The following is a 19,541-nucleotide window of genomic DNA, read 5'->3' on the forward strand; positions in this document are numbered from 1 at the left end:
TCCCTGAAAATACTCTTCTCTTATCTTTTTTGTGGTTAACACAATTATTGGTGTAGGCCACATTTTGTATTGGAATCATAATTATGATGAATACTTGAACAATTTTATTACGTGTGGAATCGCTCGTAATATTTCTATACTAAAATGATTACTCTGTAATGGGGAAGAAAATCAAAAGGAAAACAATCAAAAGAAGGAAACAAGGCCAATTAAGGGTTGTCTAGAGATGTCGGCGCTGTCGTTCATAATTGAATAAACGCTATAGAAATTACGTTACATTGTTTGTGGCTGAACTAGACATATAAGGGTAACAGATATATTCCGGTCGTATTATAATATAATTACAGACATTTAATGCAATAAGTTTTTTTTTTTTTCGCGGGTAGACTTTGACCTGTCAATACGTGTTTAATTAGCTCTGCATATTATATTTATTTAAAATTAACTAATTGGATATGCAATAAGTTTGAAGTTACCTAAGCCTAGACTGTGACACCACTCGCTCTCTCACAAACTTGCAACACTGCACCGCCATGGATAGCACAGCTGACCAATTGCTGAAAACTATGAGTGAATTATCAACTATGTTCAGCTCCAGGATGAGTGAGTTTGAGAAGAACTTTCGCCCAGACAGCACTCCCTCTAATCACACTGTAAAGTCACTGGCAGCTGAGTACGCTTCATTCAAGTCGTTTGTATGGAAGTCACTTGATGTCCTTCGATCGCAAGTCGAGCTCCTTGTACAGGCCCTGGATCGTATGGAGACTCACACCCGAAGAAAAGTCCTGCTCTTCCATGGGATCAAAGAAGAAGATGGTGAGATTACTGCTGACAAAATTCTGCCAATATTAACCTCCCAAATGAAGTTGTGCAAAGTCAACGCTGAGTGTTTTGAGTCCTGCCATAGATTGGGAAGTAAAAGGAGCAATAACCGGCCCATACTGGTGCGTTTTGCCACCATGAAGTTAAGATCCTCGGTATGGAATACCAAAACCACTTTGAAGGGATCCAAGATTTCGGTATCCGAATTCCTAACAAAGTCGCGACAGGATTTCTTCGTGTCAGCCCGAAACCACTTTGGCGTGAGGAATTGCTGGTCGTCGGAGGGAAACATTATTGTTCTGTTGCCAGATAAGTCGCGTAGGAAGATATTTTGCCAGGCCGATCTTAATGCCCTGATGGAACAGTTTCCAAAGCGCAGATCTGTAGCGGCGGCGGCGGACATTTGATTGCGGAATGCACTTGTAATTTGGCCGGGTTATATTGTATTTCGAATTTATATTGCTTTCTTTTTCAAATCGCAGGGTATGTTATCATTATTATTTAACTTCTAATTTGTAACTGTTCAACAACTTAATCAAAATTTTTATATAATTCTCTTAATTGTAGGTTAACAAAATATTGTTTTGATTCCTTTCAGTTGACGTTTAAGTTAAGATGACATGTCATGATGACAGTTCCTGCGTTTTGTTTTTGCTTTTTTTCTGCTTCTTTTTTTTTTTCGCATTGTTATGTATTGTGTTGTGTTTATAAAGTTAGTTAAGTTCAGAATCTTTCTGGTCAACCCTAGGCTGGGTATAATGAGGGTATAATAGTGATCTACTTTAAAAAAATAAAGAATTAATTAGCTTAAGTTATACATATATATTTATTTACTTTATTATTATTTATCTATAAAATAGACTATTAGTATGTTAATAGACAATGATTATTTAACTTGCTCTTCCTCTGACGAATATGAAAGTGCTCTAAGCGTTTCATCCGTCTCAGACTCTGAACCTCTTGAGGTAAAGCTCTCGGCAGTCTTTGATACCAGCTCCAAATTCCTTTCCCTCGTGCACATTAACGCGCAGAGCCTACCTCGTCAGTACAATGACCTTCTTGCATCCTTCAGCGCCGGCGTAGTTGACTGCATTCTTGTTTCGGAAACATGGTTAAAGCCCTCACTCCCATCTACATCTTGCTCTATTCCGGGTTACAAACTATACCGTAATGATCGTGTTGGGCTGCGTGCTGGTGGTGTGGGTATATATCTCCGTGGTAATATTCCTGCCAATCTGCTTACATCTTCTCCATCACAATATTCTGGGTCGGTGGAGTATCTCTTTCTTGATATCACTATCCGTCATAAGAAACTACTACTGGGGGTCTTATATAGCCCCGATGACCAAGTGAATTATTTTCAAACAGTTGAAGATGTATTAGCTGATTACATACCTTGCTTTGACCATGTAATTCTGATGGGTGACTTTAACACCTGCTTGTTGAAAAATGATCACCGGTCTCACAAGCTTACTGACTTAGTCTCTTCCTTAAACCTACATATCTTACCTCTGTCAGCTCCCACTCACTACTTTCCTAATTGTAGGCCTTCTCTTTTGGATCTAATTATTGTATCTAATCCCAACTTAGTAGCTTCACACGGGCAAATGTCGGCTCCTTTCTCACATCACGACTTAATCTTTCTCTCATATAAGATTCGGCCGCCCAAATCTAAAGGTAAGGTGTTGTTCATGCGCAACTTTCAGCATATGGACCTGGAACGCTTGAGAGAGGGTATTCAGGGCATTGATTGGTCCACAATTGTATCAATGGATTCCATTGATATACTCTCTATACTCTCTCACATTATTAATTATTCACTTAGATGCAATATCTTTCCTTCACTATGGAAGAAAGCCTTTGTCATTCCTCTTCCCAAAACCTCAAATCCATCTTCTCTCTCCCAGTATCGTCCTATATCCATTCTTCCTATTCTTTCTAAGGTCCTGGAGTCGGTTGTTCACAGACAGCTATTCTCCTACCTTGATTCGAATAATCTCCTCTGCCCTCTCCAATCCGGTTTTCGTCCCTTTCACAGCACTGTTGGGGCACTGCTGAATGTTACGGAGGACATTCGTCATGCGATGGATAACACCAAACTCACGGCGATTGTCCTCTTGGACTTTAGTAGTGCGTTCAACTCTGTTGACCTTGACATCCTTTTGGGTACTCTTCACTCCGTTAACATCTCCCCCTCTGTGATTTCTTGGTTTCGTTCTTATCTCCTCGGTCGTCAGCAATGTGTCAAAGTGGATGGCCTATCATCCGATTGGACCTCTCTTTCAGCTGGCGTGCCTCAAGGCGGTGTTCTCTCTCCTTTACTTTTCTCAATCTTTATAAATACTATTTCTCACTTCATTTCTTCTTCCTTCCATTTGTATGCAGATGATTTACAAAGGAGATCATCGGCTCTCCATACTTTGGCCGGCCCAAATTTGAAAGTGCCGGCCAGAGAAAAAAAATGTGTCGAACCTTTCGAGTAGATTGCTCTGAACATTTTTTACTATGACACTAAACGTGTATAACCATTAGTTTGGCTTTAATTGGATTTTAAAAATCACGATTTTTCATACGTTTTGTAAAAAAAAATATTACGTCCGTTAGGAAAAAAAGGGATACAGGCGTATTACAAAGGACCGTTAGAACATTTATTAGTATGGCGCCAAACTTCTATGACCATTATTTTGACTTTTATTGGACTTTCCGTTTTGGTTAATATGTTAAAATGCCGGCAATCGAAAAAAATACGTCGAATCTGTCTAATAGTTGCTTCTCAATATTTTTTAATATGACACCAAACATCTATGACCATAATTTTGACTTTTATTGGAATTTACGTTTTAGTTCAAATGTGAAAAGTGCCGACCAGCAAAAATACCATGTAGACAGTATCGAGTAGATGCCTATTAACATTTTTTTCTATAGCACCAAACGTGTACGATCATTAGTTTGGCTTTTATTTTATTTTGAAAATCTTGATTTCTTATTTATTTTGTTTAAAAATAAAGTGCTTTGGGCAAAAAATGCGGTACGGCGGATTACAAAGGACCTTTAGAACATTTAATAATCTGGCGCGAAACATTTTTGACCATTATTATGACTTTTATTCGTCTCTCTTTCCGTTTTGGTTCAAATGGGAAAATGTCAGCCAGCGAAACAAAATAAGTCAAATCTTTTGGTAAATTACTTGAAACGTATTTTTTTACTATATTACCAAATGTAGACTTTGGCGTTTATTGGACTTTTTAAAAAATCTTTTTTTATATACATTTTAACAATGACAACGAGCAGAGCCTTCCCAATGACTAGTTATTAGTCAGATAAATACTTTGTGTTATTGTTTGTGTGTTGTTAGGTGAACTTCTATATTAATACTATCTGATTTTAGATACGACGTTGGCTGTAGTTTTTGCATTCGACTCAACGTTACGGCCTAAGTTTAGGTTGAATTATGGTATTGATTCATCTTGATCGTAGATGGTTACCACCCTCCAAAGATAAGCTTGCCATCTAGTGACGAAACTCGTATTTTGGCATGACGTCTGAAGAAGCTGTTAGGGAAGACAGGAGTCGGGCAGTTATACTTTGCATGTATGCCGATCACAATGTCCTGGTGCTACTCGGCCGATATAGCACAGTACCTCACATTAATAAAAAAAAATAAGCTTCTAAAGCGTGTATCACCATCAGGTGAGATAGTGGTCAAACGAAAACCTATATTTGATTTATAACAATGACGACCACGATATAACGCCTTTGCCTGCATTATCGCCAGTTAAAACTTTTTTCGCCAAAGTGTAGGTATCTATGAAAACTCCAGATTTTGGAGAAATCTAATTGAGTTCAAAATAGTGGTCATAGACGTTTAATGTCATAGTAATAAATATTCTGACGATCCTTTAAATAACGCGCCTGTCATATTTTATTTTATAACAAAATAAATCAAAAATCAAGGTTTTAAAAATCCAACAACAGCCAAACTAATGGTCATTCGCGTTTATTGTCATAGTGAACAATGTTTACAGGTATCTTCTCGATAGTTTTGACATGTGTTTTTGCTGACCGGCACTTTTCACATAGAAACTAAAACATAAAGTCCAATAAAAGCCAAAATAATGGTCATAGACGGTTGGTGCCATAATAATAAATGGTCAAATGGATAAGTTTTAACGGGATATACCAATATTGTTTCTTGGCCGGCACTTCACATTTTCACCAAAATGTATGAAAAATACAAGTTTTTTTTTTAATTCGAATAAAACCGAAAATATTGACGCTACAGCTTTGGTGCCATAGTAATAAATGCTCAGACGGATAAGTTCTAAGGATATATACCATTTTTGTTAATTGGCCGGCACTTTACATTTTCACCAAAAATGTATGAAAAATACAGTTCTTTTAATTCGAATAAAACCGAAGATATTGACCCTACAGCTTTGGTGCCATAGTAATAAATACTCAGACGGATAAGATCTAACGGAATATAGCAAAATTATTTTTTGGCCGGCACTTTGACTTCTGGGCCGAAATCCGATGATCTCCTTTACAGGCATTTTTCTCCCTGCGATGCCTCTGAAGCGATTGACGCATTAAATTCTGACCTATCAGCCATTAAATCGTGGGCAACTACTTTTGGTCTCCTTGTCAATCCCGCTAAATCACAGGCGTTGATCGTGGGTAGCAGTAGACTCAGAAGTATGCTTGACTGGAAGTCTTTTCCTCCGCTTGTCTACGACGGGATCCCTATTGCCTATTCTGAGAAGGCGAAAAATTTGGGGCTTATAATGGATTGTCATATGTCTTGGTCTTCTCATATTAATGAGCTGAGCAAGCGTATGCACTTCACGTTTCACTCTCTCAAGCGTCTCCAATTCTTCCTCCCTTTTCACACCAAGATTATGCTGGCGCAATCTCTCCTGCTCCCGATTCTCGACTACGCGGACGTCTGTTACTTGGATGTAACCGAGGAGCTGCTTAACAAACTCGAGCGTCTTCAAAATTTGGCGATACGTTTCATCTTCGGCTTACGCAAGTATGACCATATTTCTGAGTTTCGTGTGTCGTTAAAATGGCTCCCTATCCGACTTCGCCGTGATGTGCACATCCTTTCCTTCCTTTACAAAATTCTCTATGATCCTGGTACCCCTTCCTATCTACGGTCCCGCTTCCACCTCCTGCCCCCTCCCTCACGTTCTAGGCGTCCATGTATTACTAAGATGCTGGAGATGCCTAGGACCAATACCAATTTTGGCTTTCACTCATTTTCCGTCCGTGCAGCCATGCTCTGGAATAGGCTGCCGAGGGTAGTTCAGGAGAGTTCCTCTTACCTAATTTTTAAGAAGAGAGTCAAAGAGCACTTTTTATCCATAGAGTATTCGTAGTCTAAGTATATTGTTATATATATAATAGGTATGTATGTAGGTATAGTATATTTTATATGTGTATATATTTATAGAGGCTTAGGCATATGTTTGTGTATATATATATTTTTAAACGGTTTTATATGTAGATATAATTATTATAATGTATTTAATATATTGCACCTCTTTTTATTCTTCCGCAGTTACTCTAATACTACCTCTGGGTTGGCTGGAAGAGATCTCTCTTAGAGATAAGTCCACCCTTGTAAACGTCCATTTCTTGTTTGTGATGTAACTAGTTGTTAAGTGCAATAAAGTATATTCATAAGTGTACGCATCTTTTACATATTCAGTTAAACGGCGTTCAAATCTTGCATTTTATTGGGAAACAGAAAGAATACTAAAAACAAAGAAAAATATCATAGATATCCCACAGGTCTTCTCCCTACATTTTGCAATTAACTGTTATTGGTCTCTTGTTACTGAAGTCTGCAGCATCTGGTCAACGTATCTCTTGCAGGTCTCAGTACTCTCACAACCTCGCCAAATTTCCATCTCTGAGATCAGTCGTTTAGTTAACTGTGGCTTAAGGAGATCACTCGTGTAGAGAGGTCTTAACCCCACCGAACATAAGATCGTATGGACTCTTGCCAGTGTTGGCGCTGGGCGTTCTTCTTAACCGTTCTTAATTCCCACTAGTTTGTCTTCTAGGATGCCGGGGTCAAGCCTCATGGTTTGTACCGCCCTCTTGGCCGCTTATACGGTCCTCTGCGCTTGCCTATTTGTCACTGGATGGGTCGATCCTGACGTTTTGTGAACTATTCCATTGTTCTTAAGAAAACTTTCGAACTCTGCCGATCATCATCATCACCAGCCCATTAACGTTCCCACTGCTGGGGCACGGGCCTTCCCTACGGATGGATAGGGAGATCGGGCCTTAAACCACCACGCGGGCCCAGTGCGGATTGGTGGTTATTAACGACTGCTAATGCAGCCGGGACCAACGACTTAACGTGCCTTCCGAAGCACGGAGGAGCTCGATATGAAAACTTTTTTTTTCTGCGGTCACCCATCCTATGATCGGCCTTTGCGAAAGTTGCTTAACTTCAACAATCGCAGACCGAGCGCGTTTACCGCTGTGCCACCGAGCTCCTCAAACTCTGCCGATACTGAAACTATATTCATATGATATCTGTAACAAGACACAAAATCAAAGGGGGACCTACCAAAACATGTAGACGGTGCGAGATCTCAAAGTCACGCCTCCTCGGCTCTTCAAAATACAATAAATTTTTTTTTATAGATAAGTGTTTTTGTAATATTTTTCAGTACTTTATGTAAGTACTTAGTTATTATTGTATGTCACAACATGACTAAATGTGCTGAGCGCTATAAGCTTTAATTCCATCGATATACTTACCACATTTATTGCAATAAATTTTCATTTCATTTCATTTCGATTAGTGAAAGACACCGAAATTTACAAGTCTCGATTTTGACTATAGATATAGATTGGTGAAGGGGATATTTATAAGTCGACTTTCTTTTGCTCTCCATCCATCGCAAGATGAACTAAGTACCCACCAAGTTTAATGGTCGAGCCAACTGTGTTAGTGAAAACTGCACCTAAGAAAATTATAACTCATTTGTGCACGGCCGGTTCGAACCGGCACTCCCCGTTTGAGACGTAAGCCAATGTACCACAGGAACTCTGTGAGAACACTATCAAGCGACATGACAGTGATAAATAGTGAAACAAGCCTTTTTATCAGCCAAAAAGTCGTTCTCTAAACGCTATCACGCATTTCTGAAATGGCGCTTGAATTATTGAAATTAATTCCGGCAGTTTCTACGTTAAAGGCGTACACTGCACGCCGCGCCACACTCAACTTGAATACGAATGTGCACTGCGTTACAAAACGGGATGTTTTAGTACCAAGTGTTTTGGCTTGGCTTGGCTAAGCTTGGCGCAGCTTGGCCTTACCATTTAACACAGAATTGGCGTACTGAATCCGTGCCTTTTATAAGCTTTGGTTTTAGGAGCTTGTAGATATTTCAATGTAAAAGTTGTGGGTAGTTGCGTTCGATTGAAAACAATCAACAAGTTTAGAAATTTTTAGTGAATGGTAGTGTGTTTCGGCTCCGGTATTATCTGGCTGAAGTGGCAGTGGGCAGGACACATAGCGAGGAGAACCGATGGCCGCTGGGGCGGAAGGGTTCTGGAATGGCGACCACGTGTCGGACGACGCTCAGTGGGTAGGCCCGCTACAAGGTGGACCGACGATCTGGTGAAGGTCGCGGGAAGCCGTTGGATGCGGGCAGCGCGGGACCGATCGTCGTGGAGATCCTTGGGGGAGGCCTATGCCCAGCAGTGGGCGTCGTACGGCTGATGATGACGATGATTATCTGGCAGGATTTGTCGGAAAAGCGGTTCAAAGCAGGCCGATAGCGATTAACGCTGAATGCAGTAAAAATCAACCACGCCGGCGAGGTCGGTATCGGACAGCTGAAGTTATGCTGGCGCGAGCTGATTCACCATCTCTATAACTACATATAGATTACTCGGGTCGTCAGGATAGTACTTATTGGATTTCTTCCTTTTTATGTTGTCCTTCGAAGATATTTTACTATCACCCCGCTACTTTATACACTATGCTCATCTTAGATCCATTAGATCTGATCCAATTTTGCATCTCGTTCCGTGGACCGTCGCTACGTCAAAACAGATTGGGGCTTTAATCGAAACGTCAATTAGATGCCGCGATGAAGTTACCAGTGAATTGGCTAGATCATGTTGATTTGCGTCGACGAGTTCTGACGGAAACAGTGAAGACAGGGGAGGTAATAAAATTAAAGGAAATCTGCGGGTGATGTAATTACATTTGTCGAAACGAATTTGTGGGACGTTTGTATATTTTTTGAATATAATTGTAAAAATAACAGCTTCGGCTTTACGCAAATAATACTTAAAACACGATTATGTTGGTAACTATTTAATGCATTAATAAGCATGAGCCCTGAGCGCTCTTCATTTTCCAACCATCAACGATAAGTAGTTATTTGACATCCTAAGCAAGTCACGTTCAAAAAGTCAAAATACTGTTTTAGATTTTATAGTATCAAGTCCAGCACAAAAGAAAATATCTCAAATATAATAACGGTGAAATCACAAACCACATTATATTATTCCGTATTACGCCTACAACTTCCAATAAGGACCCTCCCACGCACGAGTTGGAAACTCGCCTTATTTAAAAGGCAAGTCCCACTGACACGAAGGTCAACGTCTGACGTCTGCGTCCATTAATTCAGACAAACCAAGATACGTATAACGTAGTGAGGCATGTATTAGTAGATTCACAAAGAACAGGTTACAGTTTCGGTACCAAGAATTTATTGAAGAAACTAGACACCCGCTACGGCTTCGCATGGGTACCCGCATAACGCCTACATATTTTTTTTCGTGGTTGTGTTTTCTCACCATTTCCATTCCCTTGACTAATACTCGAGAAAGGCTGGGTGGAGTTAGCTTATTTTGGTGTTAAAATGTTTGTTGCGACAAACATTTCAACACCAAAATCAGTTTTAGTGAAACAAACGAACAGCAATCTTCTTCTTCTATCGTGTGGATTGTGAGGTGAATTAACAACCCCATCAACCCTGGTGTCAGGGTTATAACTGAGCCGCCATAGGCCCCTGACTTGACTCAATGAATACTCGAACAGCAATGGTTTTTATATTTATATATAGTTTCTGCTTTTGACCTTATGCATAATGTAGCTTGAAATTCTTGATGCTAGGATGGCTTTAAAATATACCAATGACTTCGCTGCCTACCAAATTATTCAACCCTTAGACTCATGCAGTAAAACAGCTCGCATTTACTATTTTATTTATTTACGAATGATTTATAAGTTATGGATTTCTGCAGAATGTAAAGTAACCATTAATTTAGCACCTGCTATGCCGCCAAATTTGAAGGCAAGAGGGAAATCACTGCCCTATTTTTTCCTAAAAAGTAGCACGGAGAGGAATGCTACACCGACATGAGCGTGTCTCTTAAATTGAAGTGAAACCCTATAGCCTAGTAACGTGTCTATTAAGACATGAAGTATTCCCACACACATCACTAGTATCAAACTCATTGATTCAAACAACAGCACGACTCGCAGCTATTACTTATACGACCTCGCTCATATTGCGCGGCCGTCAACTGGGTAACATTATCCCTTTCGCGGGCGCCTAGCAATAAGTAGCTGCCATTTGTCAGATGTTTACTTTTCCACTCCTATTTGTTACCTCGTTTTTGAGTCGAGAGCCTCTGCCAACTGTCCGTTTTGCCTTTTGAATGGAGATCCTTAGGCTGTGGTCATAACGGCGTTGAGCGTACGCAACCCTTTAATGCTGCATTTAAATCTGACGAAAACGCTACAGGCGCGCTGCTTTATTGCGCTAGTTAAGTTAGTTGGTTAGTTTAGTGCTGTTAAATCGAGATTAGAAAACTTTGAACAAGCCCGTCTTGAAGATCTTGACGTCAAACCACACCCCGGACATTTCAAACAAAACCCTCGTTTTACACAGACATTACATATTGACGTTAACGTACATGCATATCCGTGTATATGATGTCTCTAGCCATACGATTGAAGACTAAAGTAAAACCGAGGGAGTGAGGTAAACCTAGTTCAGTCTCAGGTCGGGAGCGGGGAATTGTCGTTCTATACATCAAACGCCAGATCCGAAAAAACTCACCGCATGCCCTAATACTACTGCATTTATAACTCAAATGAAACTCTCTATAGTGCTTCTTGCTTCTTCCAAATTTGGTTTTGCTAGTCACTCTCTCGCCCATGCAAGGGCCCAGACTAAGGGTATCGCCATCGACGGATACGTCTGGGAGGACATCGCTATCTTCATTACGCTAGTTACAATAGTTACTGAAACTCTTTGATGCGCTTGATTAGCGAACACTTTCTATAATACCAGATATGTACGCAGCCTGATGTGTCTTGATTTGGGAGAACTTGTGACGCGTCTTTGCGCTTTTGGCGACTGAATTGTCGTCGCGTCCTTTACATGGGCAGTAGGGTGAGGAAGTGAGAATTGGTGCGGAACGGTGAGTATCTCTTCTCTACGTAGTACCTATTTGTGTTGTCTTGCGATGGCAATGGGAACCCTTGGATACGGGTAACAAATAACAACTACACATTGGTACTTTGGTTATGTACAACACGCAATGATGACAGCACGTCCGTCCCGCATGGGCGGTAAACTAATACTGAGCTGACAGAGCTGCCCCCACCACTTACACAGCATACATTGTAATTTACGATGCAAGCACAGCATTTGAGAGTGGGACGCCTATGAGTAGCATAGATTAAATCTTTCCTTATTAATTTATTTACTTAATTGTTGTTTACATTTTTTAACTTGTAACCATGGATGACTGTCATGTTACAAATAAATAAATATTTAGTAATATCGCAGCAAATTTTAATACTATCTACGTTGTACAAAAGCCTTTAGGATCGCTCACACTCCACGGGCGCTAGTATGTCAGCGCCTTATTGCATGTTTTTGCTAGGCGTGATCTGCAAGTTTCGTTGTTAAAGATGAATGGCGGATGTCATGTGTGACAAGGGTGACGAAGTTGGATGAAGCGAAAAAAATCCTTTCAGTTTCTGCCGGGTAATTTGACTTCTGCGTCTATTTAGAATAGTTACTATTTCACATCGTTTGCATAATTGAAAATCAACTCAAAATTATACTTCGGAATTGTTACAGAAAAAAGAATTATTATAGAAAATAGAGCAGCGCAGTGGAGCAGCGTGGTGGAGTATGCTCCATACCCTCTCCGGTTGATTGAGAGGAGGCCTGTGCCCAGCAGTGGGACGTATATAGGCTATTTATGTTTATGTTATGTTATTTTGTAGAAAATAGATTAAGGTACGTCGGATTTGTCATCTTTGGTTAGGTGAGGGACCTGAGTGGATTTATTTTGAAAGTAAGTAATGATGTTTTTTCTGAGGATTTTCGCTTTTGCTCACTAATAATGGGTATTACGGAGATTTTGTCCCACGGTGAAATCAAACAAGAGCCATTTTTTTTTAAAGATATCGACCTTTTTACGGTTTTTATTCCCACGTCTGACGTTTGACGTTAATAATATATTTAATTACCTAACGATAAAATTCCTGAGAGATGCGTTACGGAGGTATGTGACGTAACCTGTATTGGGCTTAGTTTTCCCTTCGCAGGTTTCAAGGTTAGACAGGCAGTCGCTTCTGTAAGAAACTCAAGCTGTCAAGTCTTCAACTTAGGTAAGCGGGCTCCGTAAATACGGTATAACGCTAGGAAGGTGACGAACTTAACTACAAAATTATATAAATAGGTGCAATCGTAAGCCAGTATGTCTTAATAAAATCCAAACCCAATTGTTTAACTATTGTGTCTGAAAATCTTGGCTACAAGAGGATAAAATTCGTAGAAAAAACATAAAATAAATGTGGTGCTGTATTGGATACTTAAATAGCAGCATAGTAAGTTCGTTCTAATTAGGTTAGTTAGTTAGTTTGGCTGCAGAGCCGGGCAGATTTGTACTCATTAGAGACAGAGAGTTTAGTATTCAAAGTCCACTGCATAGGTACCCCTAGTTGTCCGTTTTGTTTTTATTTAGAATGCTATTTTGTACTCTTTGGGGCGTTGAAAGTCTGAGTGAGTAATTGAATTTGGAATTCGGATATGAAAGAAGGCTTTGAGTATTTTCCAACGAGTCAAATCAGTGCTTTTTACTAAACGTTAAAGTAGTAAGTAATCAAGAAAAATGGCTTCTGCTGGACTGAGATTCGTTAATGTACAAATAATATTTTTCTCATAATATGGGGGACTGAAAATGCCACATTGAATCAATGGAAAAAAAATCGTTCCAAAAACATTTGAAAAAGCAATTTTGCAATTTTACATTTGTTTATATAAACGAAAGTGCGCAATGACGATGGAATCATATTATCAAATAGCAATATTATTTTTATACGTGAATTGCTTCATTATTGTTTGCACAATTTATTTTGGTATTGACATCGACTCCCCGAACGTCCCGGCGCATCTGTCATTTATTTGTACATATTTTTCAATTAAATAATTGCATTTTTGGTTCATTTTATGTCATAATATTTTTGGACGTAACATGGTTTTGTTATTGTAGGTCTCGAGCATGTCGTGACACATCACCATTTAAACATGTTAAGGTGAAAGCATTTCCCTTACCTACTGTCAGTATGGGGTAGAGGGGTCCCATGACGGTATCCCATAATGGATATGGAGTCTCGCATCTCTGCGGATTTGTAGAGTATAATAAAGTAAAGACAAGACTACTGCTAGTGCAAACAGAGCAAAAACACAATATACATTTCGATTATATACAATGTTATATTTATTTCCTAAATATTAGAAGGAAGAAAACTTAGTACTTAAAACTTTTTTTCAATCAATACTGCCTTTTTCCAACTGACTGCTTTTTATTTATTTATTTAATATTACACTTACATTTGCAACATTACAGATATATATCCATTGCGTTACAAACAATATTCATATCACAAGAACTTAAAACTACTACACATTAATATTTATATTATTATTATATTATTGGACAGTACTAACAGGCATCAAAGGTTCAAATACTTTTACACATTCACTCAACAAACATACAATCGCACTTCCAAACAAGTTGCCGCAATGTGGTGCGGACGCAAGAACAGAGTTGAGGAGAGTACAGGCACGCGGTACCGGCGTGTTCTGATGCGCGCGCGTACGCGCAGCTGGCTGCAGCAGCAGGGCGCGCGGCGCGGTGGATATCCCCGCCACACCGGCACGAACACACGCACCAAACGCTCCACCAGGTAGGCACTATCGGCTTTTCCGCGGATTATACTTAAAACAAATTTGATAAGCGCGAGGTATCTCCGTAACTGCAGAGAGTCGAAACCCAGAATACCCTGCAGGAAGAGCGTTGGATACATGTACGGATAATACCCGTACCGCCTCTTGTACAAATGCCGTAGGAAGCGCTTCTGGACCTGCTCCAATAAGAGGTTGTACTTTTTTTCCCACGGAATCCATACTACAGAGCTAGTCTCCAGTATGCTACGCACGAGAGACATATTTTTGGTAACTCATCCTTCAGATGGGGTACACTCCAAGTTGCTATACATTTTATAGGAATGTATCATGAATTTCAGCTGGACAATATGGAGTACTGTCAATATTTAGGAACACTCAACAGTGCTGTCGCCTACATGTGACTTCTAGTTTTTATCTTCATTAAAGATAGAGTATGCAGTATTCTCTCTCTCTCTCTCCTTAGCATTTATTATTCCCATCTGATGGTGGGGTCTGCCTTCTTCGTACTTCTCTTCCACTTCGCTCTATCGGACGTGTCGATTGAAAATAAGTGTTTCTAAGTTTTTTCCTTCTAATATTTAAGAAATAAATATAACACTGTGATTTTACCAAAATATTATAACTTATATTTTACAACATTCATGATATGTAAACGCTATATTCTATGATTTTGCAGTTAAACACGGCGCAAAGGGTTATAGAGAAAAATATAATTAAGGCAATATATATCTTTCCCGGAGGAGCTCGGTGGCGCAGCGGTTAACGCGCTCGGTCTGCGATTGTTGAAGTAAAGCAACTTTCGCAAAGGCCGGTAATTGGATGGGTGACCACAAAAAAAAAGTTTTCATCTCGAGCTCCTCCGTGCTTCGGAAGGCACGTTAAGCCGTTGGTCCCGGCTGCATTAGCAGTCGTAATATAACCATCAATCCGCACTGGGCCCGCGTGATGGTTTAAGGCCCGATCTCCCTACCCATCCATAGGGAAGGCCCGTGCCCCAGCAGTGGGGTCGTTAATGGGCTGATGATGATGACGATGATGATATCTTTCCTGAAATAGTTTGGGGAACTGTCAAAATTCAAGAACACTCAACAGTAGCGACACCTGATGAGAGAAATAGGCAGTTTTTATCCTCATTCTTAGGTTGGTTGCGAGCGGTCTTTTTCACTGTTTACCTGATTGTTTGTTTGTTCACCCGATGTTTCGAGCTTAAAATCATTAACCAGGGACAAACTTTGGAAAACATGTGATATCAATTATCTAGTATAATCGAAACATTGATAAATTCAAATTCATAAAAGTCCAATTCAATGTTTCAGAGTCAAAGGTTAAGGTCCCGTGATTCTACGACATACGTCACGCAACAGCAGTTTTAAAACAAGAATTTAGCTTCTTCTAGCCTAAAGTTTCGACCGTACTAAACGGCTAATACGAGTAAAATAGCGGCTACATACCACATTGGTGACCAAACCCAGCCACTTGTAATAAATCGCGCGGTTGTCGCGGACAGAAAAACCCTCTGGAACACTGTAATAATGGATATATTAATTTCACGCCCCACCCAGCGTTATTACCCTTAAATGGGTTTAAGCCAGATTAATACGTTATTTGTCGGTTTTTGGGTAGGTCACGGTACTGGTTAGTTTGCGCTGCGGTTTTTTATGCGTACTCGCAGATTATGGATTTTAATTGAATTGTGAGCCTGTTGCTTTGGTGATTTATTGGGTAAAAGCTTTCGTAACCGTTGGTTTACGGTTTAAATACTTTTAGCGACTTTAAGTGACTTGTTTACTACACTCGTTTATTTAAAAAAAAAACCATAGCCCTGTTCGGACAACGCGTGACTTACATCGTAGTGTCATAGGTTCGAAACCCGGGTCGGGCTCTAAACCACTAAATTTGACTTTATAAAGTGAAATTCATGTCTAGATCATAGATAATTGATATCACGTAGTTTCTAGGACTTGTGCCCGATAATTGGCAATAGGATCACTCATTCACTACTCATTCTAAAAAACTCATTCAACTCACTCATTTTACTCCTTCTATTTCTCTGTTGTTTTGTATTTTGTTTTTTTCTGTTTGTGCAAAAAAGTATTTGTTATGTTATGTTGTGTTGTTTGTTGTGTTGTCTTTGATTACTTGTGGCTCTGCCCACCCCATTAGGGATTACGGGCGTGAGTTTATGTATGTATGTATGTATGTATGTTATGTTAGGATCGCCCCCTATTACATAGCACTTAAACAGCTGGCGAACAGTGTGTGTATACAGGGTGTTAGTGACATCGTAACGATACAAAGGGGGATGATTAAGAATATGATTCTGAGTTAATATCAAGTGGAATTTTCCGTCGTGACGATGTCACTAACATCCTGTAATATAAACAATTCACCACAATTAAAATAATGAATATTTTTTCGAAGACGTAAGTGATGGAGGTTTACCTCTAATTACATTATCTAAAAGGAGTTAAGTACTTTAACTAAGTAAATATTAATATTATGGGGCCTTTGGCGGCTCAATAGTAACCCTGACACCAGGATTGATGGGGTTGGTAAATCCACCTCACATCCCACACGATAGAAGAAGAATATTATTGAATTTAGTATCTAAAGTGATTCATTTAGGATCCATAATGCTAAGAAGATTCAACTAATCAATTAAAAAGTGCATTTATTTATTAAAGCATTAAACCAAAATGGTTTTTAATATAAAAAATGGAGAATCGCCTATTTAACGCGTGCGTGTTTCCACAATCTTTTTCCGGTTCATTCAACTGAATGAAATAGCACATTAATTTTTGCCTTACCGACTCATAGTCACAGCTTATTTCTGAAATCTGTTGGCAGTCTGAAAGCAAATTAAATGCCAGACAGCACTTAAAATTAGGGCTGTACCTAATATTATAATAGTGCTTATTGTCTTGCTTTGTGTGGGCTGTGAGTTCGATGACTGACCTAACCACCGCGGGGTGTTGGGGTTATTATTGAGCTACCAAAGGCCCCAAAGTACTTATTATGCACTTTTTCTTTAGAAAAGAAATTTATAAGTACTACATTCGTTCGTTCCGTTTTTTCCTAAAAAGTAGCATGGAGAATACTACACCGACAAGAGCGTGGCTCTTACATTAGTGATGTAACTCATCTACATTATTTTCTCTTCTGTTAATCCTGTCATCCAGTGGTTGGGATGTAGGACTTGGACAATAGATTTCCACTTCTCGTGATCTTTTGCAACTTACTCTCATGACATGCCGAGAGTTTTCATTAGCACGTCAGTTTAGTAATAATGTCAGATTTATTAAACAAGAGTACTTAGATACATTAAAAAAAATGTATACATCAATGGTCAAAACCCTCTAAAGAAACCTACAATAGAACGCAAAACCCATGTTACTATAGTAACATATTATAAATAAATGGCAAAACCGAAACTCATTACGAACAATGGATTACTAAAATAGACGCGAACATTCATTACAGCCCTACATTTAAACACTGATATTCGAGCACTATCAAAAAGATAGCTTACCAAAGAGACGGGTAGCAAAGTCATGCAACTGTAAACCGAACAAATAGCACCAGCTTTCTGCCAAAAATAACAGAACGAATTGTACACAGCGTGCAATAATGGGGAAAAACGATCGTAGTAAAAATAAAAATGTCATACAAGTGTCAGAGATTAATTCCGGTGCACAAAAATACGGAATATTTAAATACGATGTTAATATGGTGGCGTAAAGCGCAATTCGCGCATCAATGTTGTGCTCAATGACTTTATATCCTTTACGTGGCTCATACTACGGGTTTTAATACAATTTTATCCAATCATTTCAACATTATAATTTTAAATCTCGGTAAATCAGTTCCCCCCTTCTTTATTTCTCATCATAATAAATCCAACCTTAGAGAGAACGCATAGTTTTGCATGGAGTCGAAGCACTTCGCATCGTCCTTCATTATGCGCACTGCTAGGGAGTGGAATTCTTTGCCGTCTTCTGTATTTCCGAATGCATATAACCCGGGTGCTTTACCAGAGTGAACAGGCACCTTCTGGGTGAGCGAGCTCCACCTTAGGCCTCGTCAATGCCTTCGGTCAAGTCTGGGGTCAAGAGCAAACCCATCCAAGGTAAAAAAAAAAATTGAACCACAAAACAGATAATTTGTATATTGTATTGTTCATTTGAAAATATAATTCGATCGTAATGTCACTGGAATTTTCAAATTAACAAAACAAATGAGTGAACTTTCGCTTTCATATTATATTCACTCACTCATCACGAAATCTCAGAAACAACAAGCGCTACGAGATTAAAATTTTGCTTGAGAGTTCCTTTTAGGACTTAGGTGCTCACTAAGACAGGATTTCGTGAAATTCAACTCCTAAGGGGGTAAAAAGGGATGGCTAAGTTTGTATTAAACTTCTTTTAAAAGAATAGTAGGGGATCACGAGAACGATCAGCTAGTTTCACATAAACATAAAACATAAATAGCCTATATACGGCCCACTGCTGGGCACAGGTATGGAGCATACTCCACCACGCTGCTGCACTGCAGGTTGGTGGAGGTATTGGCTAATAGCCGGGTCCCACGGCTTCACGGGTTTTAGTTTCACATAAGACTGAAAATTCTGACAGCGCTTACGATGATGCGGAAAAATTTTGATTTGCAGGCACCATTAAACGGTAATATTCCTTTACCTGTTACCTCATTATCGCCTACTTTAGCAAAACGTTTTACCCACTCACCGCTCATAATGAACACTAACAAGATACAAAAATAAAGGAGAAGAGCAAAATATAGGTTACTTTATAAACGAGGGTCGTGACTAGAATTGGAAGATACAAATCGTACAAGATATGGAATCTAGTCACGTAGTACCTAGGTATAGAACAGATTGAGATCGGTGGCTCGAAATACTGGGCTATCAGTTGATGTCCAGGATGTCCTCAAGTATTTCAGTTTTAAAAATGATAATATCATAACATAACATATCATAACAAATACTTTATTGCACAAACAGGAAAAACAAAATACAAAACAAAAGAGAAATAAAATGAGTACAATTAGGCGGCCTTATTGCTTAGTAGAAATCTCATCCAGGCAACCTTTAGGTATAGGAGATATTTAATATTATGTAATATAGCGGAATAGTGCAGATTGGGAATACTTGTACGTATAAAAATAAATACAAAAATAGATACACTTAAAACGAGTACATAAACTACATAATAATAATACACATATAATTGTTATAATAAATAAATATCAATACTTAAACTACTACATATACTATGGAAGAAAAGGAGTAGATAGATATATCATGTGACATAAACTCAGTTTAATAATTTGTATCCTTCTCTTTCGTATCAAAGGCCAGAGGAATGAATGTAGGTCATTTCTGAAATGAGATTTTAGTAAAACCACATCCCGGATACTTCATACAAAAACCCTCGTTCT

General features: G+C 39.1%; 1 protein-coding gene across 4 annotated transcripts in view; it reads right to left on the bottom strand.

Moving 5' to 3' along the window:
* Positions 1–19,541, bottom strand: part of LOC126369383 (ecdysone oxidase-like) — a 169,889-nt gene that overhangs the window by 77,161 nt on the left and 73,187 nt on the right. The window lies entirely within an intron of this gene.

The sequence above is a fragment of the Pectinophora gossypiella genome, chromosome 9, assembly GCF_024362695.1.
Source record: "Pectinophora gossypiella chromosome 9, ilPecGoss1.1, whole genome shotgun sequence".
Lineage (NCBI taxonomy): Eukaryota > Metazoa > Arthropoda > Insecta > Lepidoptera > Gelechiidae > Pectinophora > Pectinophora gossypiella.